The sequence below is a fragment of the Eucyclogobius newberryi genome, unplaced genomic scaffold (genome assembly GCF_026437365.1).
Source record: "Eucyclogobius newberryi isolate DKJ021-1_F unplaced genomic scaffold, fEucNew1.0.hap1 SCAF_10, whole genome shotgun sequence".
Classification (NCBI taxonomy): Eukaryota; Metazoa; Chordata; class Actinopteri; order Gobiiformes; family Gobiidae; genus Eucyclogobius; species Eucyclogobius newberryi.
In genome coordinates, this window is record NW_027315724.1 from 11,754,809 (window position 1) to 11,769,743 (window position 14,935).

The following is a 14,935-nucleotide window of genomic DNA, read 5'->3' on the forward strand; positions in this document are numbered from 1 at the left end:
TGCTTCAAAAATGGCTAAACATGACTTCGGAGTTTTTCCAAACGTCGTACTTTTACGAACTCCTCCCAGGGCGTTGGCCCTAAAAAGCTGAAATTTGGTGAAAATGCTACTGAGGAGTGGGACATCAAAAGTTATCCAAATTACATTGATACCTGTCACGGTCTCTGTGCGGCAAAGCCGCAAACTGTAGCAAGAATTTCAGAAATCTCCCAAATTTAACATTTCTGCCGTTTGCGCAGATAAAGTCCGAATTGCGTCAAATTAGAATCAGTTGTTAAACTCTTTGCCCTAAACCTACTTGAAGTGAAATAAATTTATTTGGAGCCACAGCGCCCCCTACAGATTTTATATGGAGGTTAAATATTTAGTTTTGCGAAATTATATGAAATTTGACACACAACTCAATTTTGGCATCCCCATCAAAAAAGTCAATGAGACCCATGTCATAATTGTTATGGCTTTGCTGTAACGATGACCGAAACCTTCCATGTTATTCCAATGGGGAAATCGCCAGAACATGTTTACACTTTAGACTTTCACAAACTCCTCTTAGGGCGTTAGACATATTAATCTGAAATTTGGTGAGACTCATCTTCAGGGGTGGACCATCAAAAGTTATCCACATTTTTATTCAAAGAGTCACGGTCTCTGTGCGGCAAAGCCGCACATTTTGCCAAGAATTCAAAATAAAATTGCTTTTTGATGGTAAAACAAAGGGGAGAAGATGTGACAGCGTCACAGATTCAGCAGTAGGCGTAATAAAAGGACAATTGGGGCGCGTTAGCGCCCCCTCCTCTTGCGGCGTGGCGGTGGCGTAGCGAGGGCCGATCATTGCCGCTTGCGGCTATATTTATTATTATTATTAGAAGTAGTATTGTTAGTATTAGTATTAGTATTAGTAGTAGTAGTAGTAGTAGTAGTAGTAGTAGTAGTAGTAGTAGTAGTAGTAGTAGTAGTAGTAGTAGTAGTAGTAGTAGTAGTAGTAGTAGTAGTAGTAGTAGTAGTAGGTGTAGTAGTAGTGCTTTTATTATTATTTATCATTGAACTTTCCTTTATACATATAGGCTTATGAATATAAATAATTGTATAATGTGTTACTTTTTTTACATATGAAAACCTTTTGATGTAACTCGGGCAGTATCTCCAATCAGTTGTTCAGACCACCAAAGACACATGCATTTTTAATCTTTTTTTTTTAAACACATGAAGATAGCTGTTGTTATGACTCGATCTGCTGTGGTAACCCCGGGAGAACTGCCAACAAAAACGAGCAACATTAAATTCTGATTCATGAATAAAAAAATTATTTCAAACATCTCATCGCATTCCTCTGTGAAAGTCCGTAACACTTCTTGTCATGTTGTCCTCCTCGGGCCACGTAAAACCTCTGATGGGTGACACCGAGTAAAGGTCGCCCATAGAGTCTCCTCCCACACCCTCTGAGCGATCCACTATATCGTCCAATCCCTTGTCTGGATTCTAAACCAAAGAGGAAGTGATACGGCGTCGGGAACTGGGCAGATCTGAGCCGTGATTGGCCGGCGTTGTGACATGTGGGCCGGAGGCATTCTGAACGCAAACTGGGGGTTAGCGCGGACTGACTTGCGAAGAGGAGAGAAGTGGGCTAGTGTAACGTGACAGCGGGCGATCGTGTTAGCGGGCACAAATGCACTGTAATGTCTGAGGGTGCTGAAGGAGACAGCTTGTAAATGAAGCAGATGCAAAGTCACGCACGGGCAGAGCTGCCAACACATATGATGAAGTCAACGGTGGAGTATAGTCTAGCCATCAGTCACGCAAAATGTTGACTCATTCTGCTGATGGAATTCATCGAGGAGGTTGTCTTGGCCTGGTTTTACGGATTCAACCCTAACATTAACCCTTGACAAAGAAAATAAATAAATAAACTTCTTGAATTAAACGACCCGAAAGCTTTGTTGGGCAGGACAGCTGTGAAATGGGCAAAGTGAACCCACGACAAAGAGGTGGTAACAACTGCAAATGTGCAAGGCCATGAACCACAACATCTCAGCAAGCATCAATCCATGGGTCTCTGAAAGATACCATAGCAATTAGCAATTTAAAACTAAATATTGTATCTTTCGAATATGCAAAGGTCCTTAAAATGTTGCATATAACAGGAAGCTGAAACCCATAAATCCCATTCATTACAATAAGTCGGCAAAGTAAAAACATGACTTTGGATATTTGTGCTGTCAAATATCCAAATTCATTACATTTGGTAACAAGTATTATTGGTGCTGTACCTGATGTTTACTGTCCTAAAAATGTGAAGGGCTAGCTCATTTGAAACTGTTTGCAGTGAAGTTATTGCTCACTGACCTAACGCATTCCAAGCATTCTAATTATTCACCGCAATGAGAAGAATATACTGTCACAGTAAAGCCACCAAAAATGAGCATGCTAACAGTGCTCAACAGTGGTCAAGTGGTCATCAGTCGCCAAATCAGCGTTTGTTTTTCATAGTTTGCACTGTTTGGAGTCTAACGCTAACTCCCGTCAGAAGCAGTCATTAGAATGCAAGCGTTCTGATTACAACCACTGGAAGGGTCTAAATCAGCATAGCAAGTCTTTACTCCAGTTTCAGTGTGAAATATATAAAAGGAGGACCAAATCTGAATGTATACTTTGCAAGACCCAAGGTAGAATAAAATGTCTTGTCAATGACACATGAAACAAACAAATCCAGAATCAAGATATTATATTAGTGCATACATGGGAGTAAACACTTTGATAACAAAACTTTGCAATGCTAAATGGACACAGAGCAAAGTGTAGGGGGTATATTATGTCCTCCCTTGTACAGTAACAGCAGTGTCAGTGTATGTCTCAGTCAGCACTTCCTCAGAGGGCTGTCCAGCTCAGATCAGGCTCCTCTGCAAAGGCTATTCTTACACTCACTTCCAGGGTAAACTGCAATTAAACTGTAATTTAAATAGCTAACATGTTTTAGTAACTTTACCTTCAACTAATGGAAATCCAATTTAGTTTGCAATTTCATTAACAAAACATAGAAATCAACTTAATATTGGACTGAAAGGCCTGGAGAAAACTCCTCGATTCACATTTGACTCTTGAGAGAGCCCATTGATAGAAAAATGTCTTTGACTGTTGAATTTGAGAGCTTGAAAAAGAACGCATTTAATACGTTTTCCTTTTGAATTTTGAAACCGAGAAAAACACATTGAAATGCAAACATTTTAAATTTCAAATTATCTATTATATTTGTTGTTTTTCAAGAATGGCACAGTGGCTGAGTGGCTAGCACTCTCGCCTCACAGCAAGAAGGGTTCGACTCCTCCGGGCACTCCAGTTTCCCCATCAACTCAAAACATGCACAGTTGGTAAAGTCCAAAGCTAAGTCCTGACCAAGACTACCTCCAGCTCTTGGGTGGGTCCCTGGGTGCTGCGGTGACCCCTGCTCCAGACAGGTGACCCCAGCGGCGTTGAAGAATGGGTCAAATGCATAGTATCGTATAGCAGATTTTAATTGTTTTTCTTTTTGACTTATACAGGTTGTTTTATCATTGTTCATTGTTTTATGTTGCACCGAATCACCAAAGCAAGTTCCTATGTTTGTGAATTCTGTTCATTGACAATGGCAATAAACCTTTTCTGATTCTGATTATTTTTCTGATTCTAAAAACTTCTACGAGAACAATAAAGTGTAACATAACCATGATTTGATTTAAATAATTGCTGTCCCAAGCGTTTTGCTTGATGCAACCATTCAAATTGCGATTTCAACTTGATTGCGATACATCCTGCAGGGTCTATTCAACATTATATTCTGAGTTTGATCTCTTTGAATGTTTGAATCAGAATAGCTTTTCCTGATATGCAGACCCAGCCTCCTCACCCTCCTCACCCTCTTGTCAGTCCCTCCATGCTTCCTTTCCTCTCCTGCGCCCTCCCTCCTTTCTCTTTGCTCCTGTTTCGCGCTTCCTCTGCCTCTCAAAGCGCACACTGCCTCTCCTTGTCCTCCGTCCCCTAACAAAGCTCTCCATCTATCCCGGGTCTGGGCGTTCGTTTTGGAGTCTGCACTAAGGCCACGTGGCTCCACAAAGGCTCATTTCAACCTCAATTTCCCTCCAAATGAATGGGAGCCCACCCCGGTTGCACGCCATTTGCCTTTTAATTGGCCCGAGGTAGATTCAAACCATTAAGCCAATGATGTCCACACCCCCTCCCACCCCCTACCCTCGAAATCACACACACACATTACACACCTTTCCCCCCTGCCAGAACATAAACGTCTTATCTCGAGGCCGCAAGCAGGCATCATGAATATTCAGCGAGCTCAATCTGCGTCCATCCAGACAAGAGGAGGCCCACAATAGCGCATATACTGAGCAGTAAAGCGGCATTCTTTCTGAACGGCCATTGTTTACGCACTGCTGAGTGGAGCGCGTTCGTCCCTCGCCCCTCATTTGCCAGCAGTGTATATCTGAAAAGTATTGATTTGGAGCTGGAGACGAAGCGTAGCGAGCTCCTCACTGTGGGCGCGCATTAGATATTCTTTCATCTACATTTTTTTATTAGAGAGCATCAATATGATTTACCTTTTAGGTGGAAGAGTCGAGGAAAGCGTGGAACAGAGAAAGAAAAGAGTTAGGTTAGAGCTTGGTCAGCCATTTGGATTGGACAAAAAGTATTATTGGGTTTACCAATAGTTTTACATAAATGACAAAAAAAAAATAATAATAGTGAATTCAATCAGATAAAATATTGGTTGATACTGGTTTATGTATGCAAGAAGGACATTTATTATATATTTTATTGATATAATAAGCAAGCAGGTTAACCAGTGCTCTTTTGGCGACCTAGGCAATATTTGTGATGGGGTTCCCACCCGCGATATTACATATTTTGTATTGGGTACTTTGCAGGCATCAATTAGCATTAATTTCTGAATGGATTTTAACACAGGTTTTTTGAAAGCAGTGGGGTTTGGGGACTATTAGATCTGTCATTTAGTCCTACGTTATGATTGTAGGCTACTCTCCAAGATGCAAATTGGCCAGTATTGATTATAAGACCTCTTGCCCCAGCCCTCTGCAGTCCCCCTGTGTGCTCCTATATTCAGACTCCTGCACTATTGGTTTATGTTGCTTTTGTAAGAATTCAACTGACATCTGCTGCAACATTACTTCGAGAGATGTATTAATTCAACGGCCTGCGCTTGTAATTCGTCAATAAGAGACAGATTGACCAAAAATAATTGAGCTATATACTGGATGATCAGGGAGATTCAAATGTCAATTAGCACGACACACAGAGAAGCGGCTGAAGGTCACATGAATGTGTACAAATGCTAAAATGTTGTAAAAATGCTGCTATTAGGTATTACCACATTATACATCTGAATCAATGCCGAACATTGACAGTAATTCTGGACATTATAACTTGTGTTCATAAACATTATATTTTCAAAAATAATCAAAACAAGGAGACATCTTCTCTGGATAAGACTTCCCAGAAATATCCAAAGAAAAAAGAAAACAATGATCAAGCAATTTCCAGATCCAACACCATTATTACAGACTAATCCCCTCTAATTATAACAGGGCAGCGGCTCAACCTGTAATCAATGTATAAGGAATAAAATTACCACAAATTATACTAGAAATAAGACAAGGGGGAACTCACACTGTAAGAACAATTACACAATGTTTGGTCAAATGTGGAACTCATGTTTGGAGGCTACATCTGTCAGCGTGACTGAAGAGCTAGCTTAGCTTTGATGAAAAATCCCTATATGGAGTTCAATAACAGAGTATTACATGTCATACAGTGTGTAATGTAGAAGCATAATACTGGAGTGAATTAAATGGCACAGGATTTTACAAGTTTATGGTAGGCAATTTAGTTTGCATGTTATGTAGCTTTTTCGTCGAATTGAGAACTCAGGCGGAAGTGCGCATGCCACTCCCCCGTGCGGACTGATACAACACACACGTGCGTTTGTTTATTGGCGCGACGGATCGCATCACATCTCTCGTCTCCCGTAGATTTCAGTCTCTTATGAGTCAGTTCGAACAGTCTATTCCCGTCCTAATTTTGTCCTGTACACTGAGGGAACTATATTAGCCTGAAGAGTGGGTCCAGCTCGACTCAGTCGGTCCCTCATCTGCCTGAAGAGTGGGTCCAGCTCGACTCAGTCGGTCCCTCATCTGCCTGAAGAGTGGGTCCAGCTCGACTCAGTCGGTCCCTCATCTGCCTGAAGAGTGCGTCCATGTTCCAGTCTCCCTCGTGTCCGTCTGTTCGTCTGTGAGAGTCGGATCTCTCCTTCACTGGAACTCCTCCAGGTTTCTACGCTTTTTTTCCCAAAGAGGTTTTTTTTGTAGTTTTTCCTGGCCGAGAAGGAGAGTCTAAGGACAAAGGACCCTGGGACATCGTCCCTCGCCACCACAGACATTGTCTGACTCCATCGCCACCACAGATATTGTTGATTCATTTCTCCCTGTGGCCCTCAGAGGCAACTGTTGTTGTGATTTTGGGCCTTACAAAAATAAATAGATTTGATTTGATTTGCGCTTAGACACGCGGAACCGTGCTGCTCTCGGGGGACGAGCCACACGCGGCTGCAGGTGAGTGGTAGGTGCGTTTTATGATTGATACGTGGCAGGACTAATCGGCAGTCCACGCCACGAGGAAATAAGACTCAAGATTTGGGCCAAAAAAATCGTCCATTCAACCTTTAACTTATATATTTTTAGCTTTCTGTCTTGATTCTTTCAACAAAATCAGATCAGGAATATTACTTTGTTTTATTTACAGTATCTCTTCCAACAACCCCTGCAAGCTCTTCACGTGTTTATTTGAGGCAGAAGTAAATAATACATTGGGAAGAAATTTAGATATATTACTAAAGGCAAATACAGTTTTAACTTAAAGGATTAATATTGTGCAATATATATATTTAAGTTGTTTTGTTTTCCCTTCACAAAGTTGTATTTAGCATGTTGTATTTTGTATTTGCATCTTTGAATCATCTTTGTTCTTGTTGCGAAAAGTCAAGTATTTACCTAACCCCAAGACACGCCCATTGCCCTGTCCTTACTTTATACTTTAAATCGGTTATACACATAGGATTTTGGCCCAAATTAATTCTAAAAAAGCCATTGCTGTGAACTAAAGGATCAATATTGCAATTTAAAATACAAAAAAATGGAATTAAAATAAAGGATCATTTGTCTTCTTTACCATTTATGACGTTTGCTTTCACATTTTCTGGGTTAAATCCAGCGATCACAACTGATGACTTTTCCATAAAATCCTATAATTGTCCACGTTCAAACGAAAGGCACGTCTCTCCACCAGGTGTGTTTCATGTATCTGCCTTGAACCAGCCCCAGCCTTGGCCCTGTACTCCAGCACCCTTTGAAAAATTTCACTCCAAATTCACAATAACCCAATCCCCCTGTGGATGTTGTCAAAGATGAAAGAGGCAGCGCTCTCTGTCCGCATGCATCTCTCTCTCTCTCTCCGTCTGCCTCTCTGCGGAATACACAGCACAAAAAGAAAGTGAATACTCAAACAGCTCCTGCACTCTTCAACCATTTTAAACCACCTGCTTTGATGTGCGCGTGCCGCCATCACACAACCGCCATCTCGGCCCTTGTCTTTGTATTAATGGAAGAGCGGTCCCGGATTGGCGTTAGCTCCACTTGACTCTCGTGCATTTATTTGCTTGTTTAGATTGCCCCATCTGGTTCTGCGGGGCCTCCAGTCGCTCGTGAGGATGAATTGAAGGAAGGAGGGGCTTTTCCTGTTCGTTTAGCTCGTTAGCGTCGTGGCGCTGGCATGGCAGGATCAATTACGGGGGAATGTGAACGCGTCTCGGTATCATTACCCAGCAAAAACTATATTAGCCGCGGTCTGAGGGGAGCTGATTATTATGGCAGCTACTGTTCCCTGCACTACTGATCCGCGCCCGCTGTACTGCGCCCGCACCGCTCCAGTGTGATGTGGGGAGATACAGTACACAGGAGATGGTGTTAGCTGTAGGATCGCATCACTTCAGATGACATCCAAGACATAAGAGATTTTAGAATGATCCTGTAGCAGCAGACAAGACTAGACTCATGTAAACCAAGGAAGTTGAGACAATTTTAGCACAGTATAAAAGAGGAAAACTTGGTACAATTGTCGAAATACCTATTTACCTGTTTCAGGCTATTTAAGTTATAGTTACAAGTTCAGCTTACACTCTGGTCAAGCAGAGCATCTGCAGAGCTTCCACAATCCGTATTTACCGTTAGCAGTAGCAATTAGTCATTACCTCTGTCTGCTTTCAAGGGCTGCACAGCATATTGCATTAACATCTCAACAAACTAAATATATCACAATAACACAACACCATCTGACAGAAATACTATAATTAAAATGAAAACATTGGAATTTTTATTCTTAGTAAGTGTGAATTAAGCCGTGATGTAGTTTCTATCTTGAAGGAGTTTGACTAATACATAAAGGGATGTACATATTTATATTAATTTATCTGGAATAATACTGATCACAGTAGGCATACATATATACAGCATATACATATACAGGCATACATAATAGCCAAATCGCAATCATTAAGAAAAAATATATTGTGTAGCCTTACTCACTTCAAAATCAGCTGCAGTGGAAGTGTATATCACAATAATCCAAATTTCATATTATCCCCATGTGTATCATGTTATATTACTGGCATAAATCTCAATAATGTAACTAGCTCCTCTGTTTTATTCCGCCAATGATCCCACACATCTTTTCTGCATGTTTTAGTATCTACAGTGCTTCGTAGACATCGTTGAGTCATAAACAATGCTTATCGAATGATGAATTGGTTTAGATATATGTCATAAAAACTATTTCAAAAACAAATTACTAAAAAAATCTGTCTGACCAATGTCTCATAATGTAAGGCATCAAACACATTATAGCAAGATGTGTTCAAAAGTAGTCCTATAATAATATATTATGTTTTTTTATATATATATATATATATATATTTAGTATCCAACTTCAAAACAGTTTCCAGATGACTACTTTTATTAGAATCAAAGTATAACATATGTAGCTCATTATTCAATCTTAAGCTAAAACAAGTAACAGTAATAGTAATAGAAACAGATCCATTGACTTTAGTAAGCTGTGGATTATCATTTACGTGTTTTTATTTATGAAAATTGGCCATGTGACATTTTTGAAGCCTACATAAACGACCCGGAGTCTGAACTTTTTGGAATAATCACAAGTATACAAGTAAATACAAGACGATACAGGAATATTCAAACAAAATACACATATCAGTAAACTAATGTTGAAGAATCTATTGATAAGATGTTTAAACGCTCAGATATAATATGTCCCCTTTTAACAACCTTTGGATGGAGACGTCTAGTCCCATGTCTCTCCTTGTTACCGTAATAACAAATGCTATTTATTTTTCGCCCCTACAACGCCTGTTTTCCTCATCTTCGCGGGCCTAAATCTCTTTGTTCCGTTCTCACCGTCTCCTTCCTGTCCCCATTTTGGCTCTTATTTATTCACTGTTTCTTTGTGCGCTTCCCTGTCGCCTGTGCCTCGGAGGGCAGACTTCAGGGACTAATCCAGCCTTCTAGACATCTACACATCACTCAGTCTCTCATCTCTCTCCTTTTTCTCACAGAAAGGGTGCAGACTGCCTCCAATGGCTCCTATTCGAGAGCTAATGCGCATCATTTAGTGTCAGCCACAGCCAGACTTAACACTTAAATCAAAATCATTTTCCTCTTAAGAGACCAGACGTGATTCAATAAACAGTAGATCTTTATAATACATTCGGTAAAGTGGAGAGGAGCTGAGGGAAGAAGAAGACCAGCTGGATATTAATTATATTTTAAGTGTTCCATTGCTGTACTGATTACCATAATGTTTACCCAAGAAAATGAATACGGAAATAGCGGGCTAAAATAAAACCACTTATCACTCTAATCTCTAAGCGGCGATATTGTTGGTGTTATTGTATAATTGCACAATGAAAGCAGCTGCTAATATTTGTTTACCACAAGCTTAAAGAGGTCCATAAACACTGGATGAGACTTTGTGGAATAGACTGCGGAGTGGCTGAATTAAACATATATGCATTTATCATCTGAGTTAAGAAGCGGTACAATATGAAGAGGATAATGCTTAATTGGATGTGCTAAATAATAAATGTTAGTTTTAATGTTAACCTTCGGGTGTATTTTTTTGTAATTTGTTCAGTAAGATAGCTGTGTCTGTTTGTTTTCCTTTAAATCCCAGTTTTATCTTAACCTAGACTTGATTTGGTCCTGTTCAAGTCCTTTATTTATTTATCTATTTATTTATATTTCAGGTTTATTCCAGGTTTAGTTTCATGTCTAGTTATGATATGCTGTGTGTGCGTCTGTGTGTAAGTGTGAATATAACATAAAATAACAGTTTAGCATAATAGCTAGAAGGTCTTGGGGTTTGATTTCCAGATAAGATAGGGCATTTCCTGGAGTTTGCATGTTCTTCCTGTGTTTGCAACTATTCTGATCTCTCTGATAAGCATTGCGGTTGTGATCAAATTTGTGATTCGCTTTTTTAAATTGTAGAATTAAGTTCACAGTTCACGTTTTTAACCTGTTCGGGAGCATTTCCATTTGCGAGAAGACTGTAGTATGAACTGCAAAACTTGTGTGAGGTCTAAAGTGATTCGGTAATTGTTCATCTTCAACAAAAATATGAACAATATTACTCTTTTGGACTAGGACTCCCAAAGAATCCAAATCATGGACAGTGGTTGGTATGTATATAACGAAAATGTTGTGATTTAAACTGGTTCTAAATCAAATTGCAGCACGTCAGGTGAAATTTTGACTGCTGTGCCTTGTCTGCATCTCCTACGGTAATTCTAGTGTGTTATTCTTCGCAAAGCAGGAAGTATGCTGTTAGCATGCTCGCTCCCTCCGAAAGTTGTGAAAGGTGCTTATTAACTCATCACAGTGAATAAATAGGATTCTAGGATGAACTGCTGCACAGAGCTTAAAATGAACTAGTTTTGTTTTTCACATGTTTAAGACCGTAAAAATCAGATACAGCACCTTTATCCTTTTATATTATGATAACATATTATGAATTCCTGTTTCCAAGTAAGTTCAGTTCTTATGTAAGTGTTACTTTGAATTATACAACACATTCATTATCATTGGATCTAAGAGTAATTCACAATGAGGCAGCTGTATTGTAGTGTATGTATTCTTACTGCTGGAGTCATTCCCAAATTCTCTTTCATGCTCTGGTAGGTGTCAGGCCTGCATGTCTGCTGCCTCTCTCTCATATGCTTTATGCATCTCTCATGTGTGGAGCGAGGACAGCTGAATGAGGGGATGAAGGGCGAGAAAGAGGAGCCCGGCCTGAATTTTAATGACCAGTAGAGTGGATGGAAACCTACACCTCGCAAGGTCACAGCACACATTCGCCAAGGTGCCGCTCCAGCCCAACGCAGAGCAATGCCAGAGCAAGGAAGTTTACAGAGCTACAGTAAAAGTACAAGGACTGCAAGAGCGCTGCAGGCCAGATACTCCAGCATAAGATTGTTACTTTGATTGAACAAAGGAAAGGCTGCACAGTCAACAAAAAAATACATCTAGATTTCTTTATTAGCATTCTGTAAAGGCTACAACTGACTCCACACCACAAATCACTAGGTAAGTATAAACTGTATAAACTAGAAAGTCAAACGTAAAATACTGATACATTTTAGACCATAGTTTAGATCTCGAATAGTCCTGGTTGAGAACTGGTTTTGATCTGGTGTTACTCGGAGGGCCAAATATGGTGGTACATTTTGAGCACCACTGGATTAGCCGATTAACTGTCATTAAGTACTTCCCTGGGTTTTGTCTTAAAGTAATAAATTCTGTAAGAGGCAGTGAACAGCGAGTTTGTGGGCGGATTGTCTCTTTACAAAACAGGTGAATACTTTATAAAGGGATGTGTTTCTCTGAAATAATTTTCAGATAAAAAGGACAATCTTTACTTTAAAATGTAATTGGTTGTTTTCAAATAAAAGTTAGCATTAGCTGTGAGAAACTGCTGCCCATAGGTTTATTTAACATGGATATTGTTAGTGAGTAAAAGAGTGGATTATTCAGCTGGTTTGGGAAACTATTGAACTTTTAACAGCTAAGAGAGAGCAAAGGTAATCGGCTAATGGTAGCAATTTTAAAGATCCCCTATTATGCCATTTTTCCCATTTCGTAGTCTACCCTAAGGGTAAATTTGATAATAAAACATGTTATGCAACACCCATAACATAATAATTATAAAATGGGGGGCGAGGGGGGCATGTTACAGGTACAGAGTGCTTCCTGGAGGATGGGCTGAAACAGAGAAGCGTGCTGCCCCGTTCGTCGGCTCAACCGAGGGGAAGAATAGAAACTATTCTCTAGCTAAAGACTGCAGGAATCAATCAACAAACCACTTTGGGCACATATACGAGGCACCAATAGTACTGTAAGAAGGTTAAAGGTTTGAGCGTCTTTATCTTGCATACATTTACTTTCATTATTGTTAAGTGGTTGTGCTGATAAAAATATAAGTTTAAAAAACATTCTTACTGAGTGGGGTCGCCTCTGCACAGATCTGACCTGTAACTTGTCTTGAAGGCATCACCTGCTTCTGCGTCTTCCTGCATCTCACTTTCCTCTCTCATCTCGAGCCTGACTCAAAAAGCTCAACAACCTTCATTCCTGCAGGAGACTTATAAACAGGCACTTAACAGGCATAAAAGGGAGATTTCAAATGTACGATTTCATTTGCCGCTGATGATGATTTGGCTCCTGTGAATGCTCCGTGCTGAAATAAGCCAGACTGGAAGCTGATATTGTTGTCACAGAGATGATGGAGACGATGGGGAGAAAAGACACTCCAGTATTTGCATAGAGCCTAATTTGATCTACTTGAGATTGCAACTTCCTTCCACTTGATGTAATTAAACCTAGATTTGTGACTAATTAAGTTGACGGTGAGAAATAGGAGTGTGGAGAAGGCGGCGGATGTACACTGTAGTAAATATTGACAAGGCGAGCTGATTGGGACGAAACAGTGTGACGGAGTGTGGAGGATTAGGAAGTACAGTCATCACTCACACACACTGTAGGACAGATGAAGCTGCAGCCGCTCCCATGAGCTGCAGTAGTATTATTAATAATAGACACTAGATAACTAGATATTTAAGTATGAAATTGCTATATTTACTCAACTAATACATTTAAAGATATGTTTTTGCACATTTCTATTGCAATGCAAACATATGTTCTGATTACTGTTGTCAAGATCCAGTCATATACACATATATCTATTTATTTATTTATTATGCGTCCCTTTTCTTCACAAACATTTTCAACTGGAGCCATTATAGATTGGTAGAAGCTCTGTTAAATTAACTCACTTTTTCCAGCATCTACTAGCTAATAAAGGCTAAAGTTTTCCAACATCTAACGGCCATTTGAGTTGCAACACAAACCATCAAGCTAAAAGGTGAAGTGTTAGAAGGTAGCATTCCTTTAGCTTGTTTGGAGTTAACTGCGGGGCCACACGACTCATTTAGGAACATAATGACTCCCAATGAAACAAGCTAATGACACGCGCAATTAGCAAGCATTGTAAAGCAGGTAGTGAGGCACCCTGGCTAATCACCAACCATAATAAAACAGTAAAATACATCAGACAGTAGATCCAAATGATGATTACGAATTCAGAAACCTGTTGCCTGTGCTCTATATTCCCCCGTTTATTACCGTTTGGCAGATGCTTTTTTCCCACGTTCAATTGGCCAGCTGGGAGAGCGGAAAGTGTCCGGGAATGTCAGGGTGTATAATTGCCAATCTGTGCCTGGCCCAGAGGCCGCGTTCGCAGTGATGAGGACTTTTATGGTGAGGCAGCAGATGGGAGGACTTTATAAAAACATGAGCGAACAGCTGTTAACAACCCGCTGAAGTGCAGCGCTTTGTTTGGTAGCTTTGTTTAAACCTGGAAGCTGTGTCAATATTTTTATTCCACTCAGCAGGATTGCAGAATGGACAAGTGTCACGATGGTTTCAACATTTGTCATTAACTGCTAACATCTATTTGTTATTTTGAGTGGCAAGTAAGATCACATTTTAGCTTAATTGCTGTGTAATAATAAATATGATCTTCTGCAACTGACCCAGTATTCAATGCCATAGGGGAAATATAAATTACAATCCATGGTTTTCAGAACAATGAAAAATTAGGACAGTTGCCATAGTGTTTAAGGATTGGATTAGATTAGCCTTTATTTTCCCTGTAGAGAAATTTGTCCACTGCATTTGACCCATCCTTCAATGCCGCTGGGGCACCTCCTCAGTAGTAGTGATTAGAGGATTTTATCGATTTTATTTTTTTATTTTTTGTCTTTAAAATATTGTGCGTGATCTGTCAGTATTTATTACTTTTAGCACGACTCTGCAAAGCCCAGTAGAGATATAATAGTGGCTGGATTAGGAATGATAACAGTGAGGTTCTCAGGCGCCGTTGTGTACCAAACCTATTACTACTATCTATTGAAAATTTGATTCATCATTATACCAAAAGCAGGGATGACACTAACAAGAGCAAGAATGACACTAACAACATCCCATTAACAATTGAGTCAAGATTCTCCTATATCTCTAAAAATCATATTGTATAGGCCTATGTTTTTCCTAATGTGAAGCCATTATTATTACTCATGCAATTGCCTAATGTACTTTAAATGGAGCCGCTCCGTTTAGAACAACAGGCCTACGCACACTCTTACCTTTAATTGAATTTTAATCTGCATTCGCGGTCACAAATCATGCAGTACCCATCTAATTACCCAATAACGATAATGCTATTGGATTTATATGGAAATGCCCAGGCA

At 39.8% G+C, this 14,935-nt stretch overlaps 2 protein-coding genes across 6 annotated transcripts in view; one reads left to right on the top strand and one right to left on the bottom strand.

Annotated features, from left to right (window-relative positions):
- The window catches only part of get1 (guided entry of tail-anchored proteins factor 1), a 222,610-nt gene extending 209,195 nt beyond the window's left edge, over positions 1–13,415 (top strand). The window contains exon 6 of the mRNA XM_072461050.1: positions 13,403–13,415. The gene's annotated coding sequence lies outside the window, so the exon portion shown is untranslated. The remainder of the gene's footprint in view (positions 1–13,402) is intronic.
- dscamb (Down syndrome cell adhesion molecule b) overlaps positions 1–14,935 on the bottom strand; it is a 165,980-nt gene that overhangs the window by 83,240 nt on the left and 67,805 nt on the right. The window lies entirely within an intron of this gene.